Source organism: Desmodus rotundus, chromosome 5 (genome assembly GCF_022682495.2).
Source record: "Desmodus rotundus isolate HL8 chromosome 5, HLdesRot8A.1, whole genome shotgun sequence".
Classification (NCBI taxonomy): domain Eukaryota; kingdom Metazoa; phylum Chordata; class Mammalia; order Chiroptera; family Phyllostomidae; genus Desmodus; species Desmodus rotundus.
The window spans coordinates 21,667,329-21,677,111 of record NC_071391.1 but is presented as its reverse complement, the minus strand read 5'-3'; the positions used below and the strand labels follow the sequence as shown (position 1 = coordinate 21,677,111).

The following is a 9,783-nucleotide window of genomic DNA, read 5'->3' as shown; positions in this document are numbered from 1 at the left end:
TCTATATCTTAATGGCGGGGTTGGTCCCATGTATGCGTGTATTTGTCAAAACTCATGAAACTGCACACTAAACAGGGTAGATTTTACTGCAGGTGACATAATTTTTAAACTCTAAAAAATAAAACAGAGCTCCCAAATTTTTGTTTGAAAGGTCATTACTTTTTCCAATCTACTGTATGTGCTGTCCTGACTTACCGTGTGTTTCAGGCATCCTGGGGGGAAGGGAGATTATTTTTTAGAACCCCAGTATGTCACAGTTTCACAGAAAAGTCTATTCTTCTGCTATGTGAATTTATCTATAAGCAACATTCCACCAAAGCATAAAGATCCCATCACATCAATTGGCCCATTGAATAAACTGCCTTTCTTGACAGGGATGAAGTAATTCAAAGTGAGGGCCAGCTGGGAAAATCTGGTTTGGGACCTGTCTGGCTTACCTGGAGCTGGGCTCTGCTCCCAGTGGGTAGAAGCTACACCTCTTCTGGAGTGTCAGCCCCCACCTGAGGCCACACAGAGGGCACCTGCTGGAGAGGGAGACAGGAGTTCTAACAGCCTGCCAGCTATACTCAGATACACAGGAGGTGACCTCATCTTCACGGGAGGGCAACAGGTGGGTGAACTGGCTCATACACTTCATTTGCGGGGGCCAAGAGGGGGAATGTGTAGATTAGAGACATACAGACCTTGCTTCATGAGGAAGAAAAAAAAATATTGAAAAGGGCCAGAGATAACAAACCTCGAAGCAGCCCCCCGCCCATCCCTGGCAGCTCCTCCGCCCCTATGCATTCTTATCTGTCTTTGAATGCCACATGGCACTTTTCACCATGCTGCAGGTCACTGACTTTACATGCTCAAGTCAAATGGAATGGCTTGGCCAGTAGTGGAAGCAGAAAGCCTGTGTTCCTTCTTTCTCTTTGCGTGCGTGTGTGTGTGTAACCTGAGTCAAGTGTAACTGGTATGAGACAGGTATGACTGGAGAAGAGAAACCAGGGTTCTGGAAGAATCAAAAGTGTGCTACGGCATTTCGGGCAGTGGTTCTCTGTAGACAGCTGCTTCTGAATTCCCTGGCTTCATCAGTCTGCACAGGGAGCTGGGCACTGAGCCTGGGCACTGAGGCCAAGGGGAGCCCACTGGAAAGAAGGGAGCTCAGGGCAAACCTTCTCAAGGGGCTTGATTGGAACACTCCCCCAGGTGTAGCTGAGCTGGGCAAAGGAATGAGGAGCCACACAGCTGCGCTGGGCCAGGCTGCTGGTGGCATGTGGCCAGCCGCCGACTAGGCCCCTGCGGTGTTTGACAACACGGCTTGTTCTTTCTGGTTCCCTGTCAAGAAGGAGCTCACTGTTTTGTTAACCTTCTCACTTAGCCTTCACCTTTTCTTGGATTCTCTGTCTAGCTTCTATTCAGTTGGGCCCTGCTGTTTTGTCTTTGTGTTTCTGTCTCAGGTATTTTATTTATCTTCCAAACTTTATTGCCCCTAACTTTATTTCCTAAACAGAAACAAAATGATTTCATTTCCACAGACAGTTCTCATGTGTATAATGGGAGTAAAGGAAGGGTGCTTCTGCCAGTCAGTTGTATGTCTGGGAAGCAGGGGATCTGGACTCAGAGGTCCTGGGTTTCCATGATTTTTTCCCCACACACTGCTATAAAGACTGCTAGACACCACATGCCACATTCTCTCTCTCTCCCTCCCCCCCCCCTTTCTCTGTGTCACAGTCTTCACAGCAACCTTATGGGGTAATAATATTATCTTCAATTTACATACGAGGTAACCAGGACACAAAACTTAGACTCCCACACTTTATGGCTAGTCCGAGGTGGTAGGTAGGCAGGATTTGAACACCAAGGTTCATACTCGTTTTTCCTCGGCTTCATTAACATATAATTGACATGTAACATTACGTAAGGTTAAGGTGTGCAATGTGATGGTTTGATACATGTGCATATTGTGACACAATTGTCACAACAAGGTTAGTTAACATATCCATCAGCTCACACAGTTACAATTTATGTTTTATAATGAGAACGTTTAAAATCTACTGCTCTCTTAGCAACTTTCAGATATACAATGTTAACTACAGTCACCACGCTCTGTCCACACTGAAGAGACAGCTGCACCTCGCGTTCACTGCAGCATCGCTCACAACAGCCAAGACACGGAAACAACCTAAGTGTTCATCAACAGACAGATTTTAAAAATGGTGAGTGTGTATGCATACATACACACATACATATACATATCACATTCTGTACAGGTAGCATATATGCACATATATACATATATGTATAGAATGTGATATGTATATAAATATGTGTATGTGTGATGGAATATTACACAGTCAAAAAGAAGGAAATCCTGCCCTATGTGACAATATAGATCATTCTCGAGGACATTATGCAAGTGAAATAAGTCCGACAGAGAAAGATAAATACTGTATGAGCTCATTTACATGTGGAATCTGAAAAAAAACCAGCCCGTAGAAAGAAAGGACAGATTGATGGTTGGCAAAGGTAGAGGGTGGGGAGGGGTGGAAATGGGTAAAGTTAGTCAAAAGGCACTAACGTCTAGGGTTCATACTCTCAACCTCTCCACTATTTCAAGGCCAGTTCTACGTCTTCTTTGCCATGTGATCGCTGGTGTATCATTGGGACTCTCTGAGCATAACTTTCCTCATGTGGCAAATGGAGACAATTACATGGTTCTTGTCAGAAATAACGAGCTGCCATTGAAGGTGTGAAGGTGGCTAGAGCCCCCACAATGTCAGCCTTCCACCAGAGCTCTCATCTTATTCTCACCTCTCCTCCTCCCTTGTTTCCATGTCAGCGGCCGTTGGGGTGACGATTAGGCAGCCTTTCCCGGAGCATGCCCCACAACAAGAGCTAACCATTTGGAGCACCTCTTCTATGCCAGGTACTGCACTAAGCACTTTGCATGCTTTGCTTCTCTGCCTGTGATTTAACCTCACAACAACCCGGGGAGGCAGGTGCTATAATTATACCCATTTTACAGGTGAAGCTGAGGCACAAAGAGGTGGAGTAAGTTGCCCAAGATCCCACAGCCAGTTAGTGGTAGAGTCAGGACTCAAAATGAGGTCTGTCCAACCCATTCTATTACCCAGCTATGCACAGCATCAAGAAAAACTCTAGGGCGGAGAATGTGTAACTGAAATCGAAGCATCTTATAAGTCCCGCCCACAAGCAAGAACAAGAGTCCGAGTTAAGGGAACATTCTCACTCTTTTTAAAAAATCGACCCTCTCATCTTTTCGCTGCTCATTCATCTTATTAGTCGGTAAGTGGCCTTCTCTAAATATCCAGATAGGAGACAGGTAGCTCTTACATGGAAGTCTGTATATGCACACCTAGATATGTAAAAACAGGGAGAAGAAAGTAAGCTAGTTGATTGCTCACAGACTGTGGCTTATTTCTGAGTAAAAAACAAGATTGAAAATGAGGCTGCTGGAGTATTTATCTAAATAGACACTTTCCCAAAGAGGACATACAGATAGCCAATAAACACATTAAGAAATGCTCAACATCACTAATCATCAGAGAGATGCAAATTAAACCACAATGAGATATCACCTCACACCTGTCAGAATGGCCATCATCAGTAAATCAACAAACAACAAGTGCTGGCGAGGCTGTGGAGAAAAGAGAACCCTCGTGCACTGTTGATGGGAATGCAGACTGGTGCAGTCACTGTGGAAAACAGTATGGAGGGTCCTCAAAAAATTAAAAATGTAAATTGTAATTTCAAAAACAGACACGTGCGGATCAATGCTAGGCAAGAGAGAAGGTACTGCTGCTGCTGCATCGAGATGGCAGCTTTTCACTCTCAGGTCCCTGCTTAGCACTTCAAGTTGCCCTGGCGGAAGAGAAGGTGCTTAATAGATGGCTTCAGGCAGCTGAGTCGCTGCTAGCCTTTCTTTCCCAGGCACCACCAAGGATCTGAGTCTCCCACATTCAGGAAAGAAGGAGGCAGAGCCAGGGGAATGGTCCAATACAGCAACATGGGGAGCCAAGTGAACTGGGATTGTAGGCCCCTGATGCCAGGGAGTACTGGGGTGGGTGGGAGGTGGAGGTGGCAGGGATTAACATAGCTGAGCAGTAAGAGTCAGGCCCATGCCGGGCAGGGTCCGGCCCAACATATAAAATAGATAAATCTAGCATCAAAGCTGGGCCAGGCTTTCCTTAGAGGTTCCTCTCTATCCCCCATCAGCTTTTGACCTCCAGGTACTCGTTCAGTAACTCTTCCCGTGAGGCCTTCTTCCCTGTCAATTTCTGCTAAGAAGCTTATCTGTGCTTTAATTTACAGCCTCTAGCTACCCAACAGTATTTGGATTTTAATAGAAAATTTCTGGGGATCCCAGAGAATTAATCACCAAAGGACATTTCCACAGATGGGAAGGGACTGAGCTGTCTGCTAGTCCAGGGCCTCCACATTCACGTGTCTCCCATAAAAGCAGTGAAGGCAGATGGACGGACGGAGCAGGCGAGTAACATCAGGCAGAGGTGGGAGACTGTGGCCCAATGGAGAGCCATACCCCATCTAAAGGCCTTCTGGTCCCAGCTTTTAAAAACACTCTTTAGACAAAATAACAGAAACACAAACAAAAGCAATTACATCCTAAATGCAATGTGATATCCTGGCTTAGATCTGGGGACAGAAAAAGGACATAAGAGGAAAAACCAACAAACTGGGAGTGAAGTCTGTAGTTTAGGTAATAGTCGTGTACCAATGTTAGTTCCAGTGTTAGTTCTGGTGACGGTACCATGATTGCATAAGATGTTAATATTAAAGGAAGTTTGGCGACAGTACGTGGGAAATCTCCGTATTAACTTGCAACATTTTCATAAATCTAAATTTATTCCAAAGTGATGAACTAATTAAAAACAAAACAGCTACATCCATAGATGAAACCTATGATAAGAGTAGCTATCACTTATTTAGATAGGAGGCTTACTATGTCTAACAGCTTCATATAGAGTGGATTAGTATATGTATTATAGTATATACCATAGCATAGTATATATAGTAGTATACCTATTAGTGTATAAATGGATACATTAGTATATATGAGGGGGATCCCCCCAAAACAGAATTTATTTAAGGAAATTGTGTAGTTAATTCTTACATGCTTAAACTTCAGTCATCTTCAAAGTACTCTCTATTTGATGCAATACACCTATAGAGACTGTTTTTCCTCTTCTCAAAACAGTTTTTGAACTTGTCGATTTTGATGCCTTTTAGTGCTTCTGCCTTTTTTTTGTTTCATCTCTTCCACATTGGCAAAACGTTTCCCTTTGAGGACTTCTTTCATCCAGGGAAACAAACAAAAAAGTCTCTTGGGGTGAGATTGGGTGAATAGGGAGGGTGGGGCATGGGGGTCATGCTGGTTTTGGTCAAAAACTGTTGAACACTCAGTGCAATATGAGCAGGTATGTTAATTGCCCATCATGAAATGGGCAAACACTTTGAAAGAGCCTTCAGAGAAAATTCACTGAAGCCAAACGCAGCCTCTCACAACAACACCAGCTGGTACACTGATAGAGATGGGTTCCTAGAATACTCACCTAGCAGGCGAAGCCTGTACTACAGGGGGCCCACCCTCCAGAAGATAATTCCATTTTGGGGGGGGCGCCATATGTATGATTCTCCTGACAATTTTATCAGGTAAGTACAATTGTTATCCTCTTTTAATCGATGAAGGAAGGCACAGTCAGGTGTCTGTTAAGGTGCACAGTTAAGTGTCTTGCCTGAGGTCACACAGTTATCATGTGGCTGAGCCAGGCTTCTATTCCAAACGCACAGGATTTTTTCCTACTCCAGCCCACTGTGTGATGTAAACCACATCTGTCGGGATCAGAGGCTCACTAGGTGTCGATTTGTAACTAGGGGGCAGGGTGGGGGCTCCCAACAGTGGGGTGAGTGCACCTCTCCAGGATAAAACTGTAGAGGCACTACCACCTCACACTCATTAGAATGGCTACTGTCAAAAAAAGAAAAAGTGCCCCGGCTGGTGGAGCTCAGTGGATTGAGTGCCAGCCTGCGAACCAAAGGGTCACCAGTTCGATTCCCAGTCAGGGCACATGCCTGGGTTGCAGGCCAGGTCCCCAGTAGGGGGCACGTAAGAGGCCACCACACATTGATGTTTCTCTCCCTCTTTCTCCCTCCCTTCCATCTCTAAAAGTAAACAAATAGAATGTTTTTTAAAATATTGCATATGCATGCAATGGAATATTATTCAACCTTAAAAAGGAAGGAGATTCTTATACATGATACAGCAGGGACGAATGTTGAGGATGTTACATTAAGTGAAATAAACCAGTCACAAAAAGGTAAATATCTATGATTCCATATACATGAAGTACCTAGAGTTGTTGAGCTTACAGAGATGGAGAGCAAAACAGTGGTTGCCCAGGGCTGGGGCAGAGGGAGTCGGGAGTTACTGTTTAATGGGTAGAGCATTTCAGATTGGGAGGATGAGGAGTCCTGTTGATGGAGCGTGGTGATTGGCTCACAGCAGGGTGAATGTACTTAACACCACTGAACTGTACCCTTAAAAATAGTTAAGATAGTAAATTTGAAGTGTTTTACTGCAATTAAATTTAAAATAAAATAAAATGTTAAGGGGCACTAAAAATTTGAGTCATCGAGATAAATAATATTCTAATAAAATACTTTTTAAAAATCAAAATGCAAAAATCCACACAGAGAAAAAATTGAGATTTGAAATTGAGACAGGATCAGGGACAGTGTCACAGGAAACTACATTGCAGTCTTGCAGCGAGAGGAAAAACTGGCAAATACTGATCCTGAAGGACACACCCTGTGAAAATATGGGAATCTTGGGGTGACTGGGGTATGGGGTCCGCACTGGGAAAGCTCCCTAGATGATTCTGATATTCAGCATTCCCCAATATTCTGCCCCTACTAACACACACACACTCAAAGAAAAGAAAAAATTTTCTGCATGTATGGGAGGAAACTGGTCCAAAGTGGTTAACTTTCACTTACTAGTAGAGGTCACCGCTGGTTAGCAAACGAATGAATGGTGGCGAGCCCGGGAGCTCAATGGCCAGAGGAGGATGCATCTGGGGGCTGGATGGCCTGGTGTCCCCATTTCCGGGCACTTCTGCCTCGGGGGCCCTGTGACCCAGGCTTTGACTTGCTTACTAGGACACCAAGTCTGCACATCTGTAGCTGGACCTTTTGGACAGTTTACAGATCCAGGTCCCATGAGCTCCAGACTCATTTTAAAATTTATTTCAGACCTAACCTCGCAGTACCCTGCTGCCCTTTGCCAACTCTCTTGGGAAGTTATAGGTGGGGAGGCAGCTTCAGGACAAGTTTCTGCAGCAACACCTGGGGTTTAGGTACCGCCATTAGCAATGCAAATGCAGGGGAGTGTCAGCTGGTTTATTAAATGGAGCTCTTGGCACATCTTCATGCGCCACTCTGGGTTCATCTGTCATCCCCTCGTCAGCCCTGAGAGCCCAGTGGATGGGCTACATGTGCTAACCCAGCTCAATTAATATTGTCTCCGGGTTCCGGATTTATGCAGGCTTATTTCTTAATTTTTGGATCCCAGTGATTAGAATCATGAGATCCTGTCATTAGCCCAGGTAGGCTCCCACCCTCCCTGAATGTTTCTGTTTTCTTTACCAGGGAGCAGACAACTCGTTTTCTTCTTTCTCAGCCTGCAGGGTCTGTCCCTGCCTGCCTCCCAGAGGGCATCACCAGCCCCTCCAGACTCACCGTCCTCCCACAGGTGCCTTTGCAGACGCGGCCCCTCGCCCTTGGCATACCTTTCCCCTTCCACTCCTTTCCATTCCCGAAACACCTGGGCTCCTCCGTGGTTCAGTGGTTCTAAACTGTGGGTAATTTTGCCCTGCAGGAGACATTTGGCAATGTCTGGAGACATTTTGGAGACATTTTTGATTAACATACCTGGAATGTGTCACATCTAATTGGTCGAGGTCAAGGCCACTGCTAAAGATTATACAGTGCACAGGACAGTCCTGAACAGCAAAAAATTGCCTGGTCTCAAATGTCAATAGTGCCAGGGTTGAGAAACACTGGCCCAGCTAACTACATCCATCAGCTACAGCTCAAGCATCACTTCCTCACCAGAGGAGGCCAAGCCTGACCCAACTTTCCTGCCATCCTCACCCCTGGCCACCACCCTAAATGAACACCAGACTATGCCATTTTCAGGGCATGCCCCTCCTTTCCTTGAGAGTATTTAACATGATCTCTTATTATATTTATGTGCCTTTGTTTGATTGCTGTCCACTCCACCCTCTAAGCTGCACAAGGTCAGGGACCCTGTCTGTGCTCATTCACTTTTGTGTCTCCAGAGCAAATCAGGTTACTTGATGAGTAGTAAGTGCCATGGGGTCTATTGGATGAACCAGTGGATACATTTTCCCTCTATACTCCCTTACAGAGGGCCCTCCAGGTTCAAAGCAGCCCCTAGGACATGCTAGATTGAAATGTCTGGGAAAGGGCTCAGCCTGTACCACTCAGTATGTACCACTGGGAGCTGACAAGGAGGAGTGAACAGATCCTGATACAGTCCCTCCCTAACTCCCTCTCTCTCTCCTTCTCTTCCCTTCCTCCCATTCCCCTCTCCCCTCTCCTTTCCTTCTTTCTCTCTGTTTCTCTTTCTCTCTCTCTTTCTCTCCCTTTGTCCCTCCATCTTTTCTTCCCAATAAACAAATATTTATTGAGCACCTACTGGATACCAGGAGCTATTCAGTATCAAGTATACAATAGTGAACAAGACAGACACAGACCTTGACTTCATTAATCATCAGCTTTTTGGGAAGACAGTGGTGAAACAAGTTATCACAAGTGATGAGTGTCCCAAAGGGGAAGGAAATGGGAAATCTAAACTGGGTGGGAAGGGTCAGGGAAGGACTCCCTTCTTTCTTCCTCCTCCTTGTGGCCCTCCTATTGGACCTCTGTTTCTATCCCTGGGCTGGTATTAATGTGAATAGTGTATTAAACTATAAGCCTTGGGAATCACCTCCAAAGTGGGTAGGTACAGCTCACGGGTGCACAAGACAACTTCTGGGGATATAAACAGAAAATACCAGAGCTCTTTATATTTATTTTCACCTCATTCTTGTTTGAATTTTAATTTGGGGGTATATTTGACTATGCACATAATTGTCTATGATTGGGTCCCCGGAAACAGACTCTGAAATGTGAAGCTGCATGCAGGTCTCAGGTGATACACCTGTAAGGAAGTGAGGAAGGCAGGATTGGGCAGAAGTTTGGCTGTCCTGCAGGGATCTCTAGAGCTGAGATGCCCTTCAGAATGGCCCTGAATTAAGGCAAAGGAGGTGGGTCTTTTTACCCCCATCAGTCAGTCACTGGCTACAGACCACCCCTGGGAGGGCATGACCTTGGGTGAGCAGTTTCCTTCAGCCAAGGGCAGTTTCCCATGAGGAATGCAGCTGCGCGTCTCCAGCAGGTGATATTCCCAGCTGCTGGAGAGGAGACATCAGCTCTAAAGAGGAAATCTGGACAGGTCACCAGAGTATCCACCTAAGAATCTATTCAGAGAGCAGTGTATGTGAGTTTCTGACACACTCATGCGTTGGCAAATGTGCGCCCCCCACGAGTGACGCTGGTAGGTCACGACATCCAGAAAACTGAAGGCCATCAATTGAGAGTAAGGGTAGCCAATTAACAAAAGGGCCCCTGCATTTCCATTATGAGTCCCCTGTTTCAGAAAAGGTCCTCTCAAACTGCCATATTAAGTAATCCATT

At 45.4% G+C, this 9,783-nt stretch overlaps 1 long non-coding RNA gene across 1 annotated transcript in view; it reads left to right on the top strand.

The window, feature by feature from the left end:
* The first annotated feature begins 227 nt into the window (after positions 1-227).
* The window catches only part of LOC123479573 (uncharacterized), a 42,820-nt gene continuing 33,264 nt past the window's right edge, over positions 228-9,783 (top strand). Inside the window, exons 1-3 of the long non-coding RNA XR_006655225.2 lie at positions 228-610; positions 2,052-2,201; positions 2,825-2,911. This is a non-coding gene — a long non-coding RNA (uncharacterized lncRNA). The remainder of the gene's footprint in view (positions 611-2,051; positions 2,202-2,824; positions 2,912-9,783) is intronic.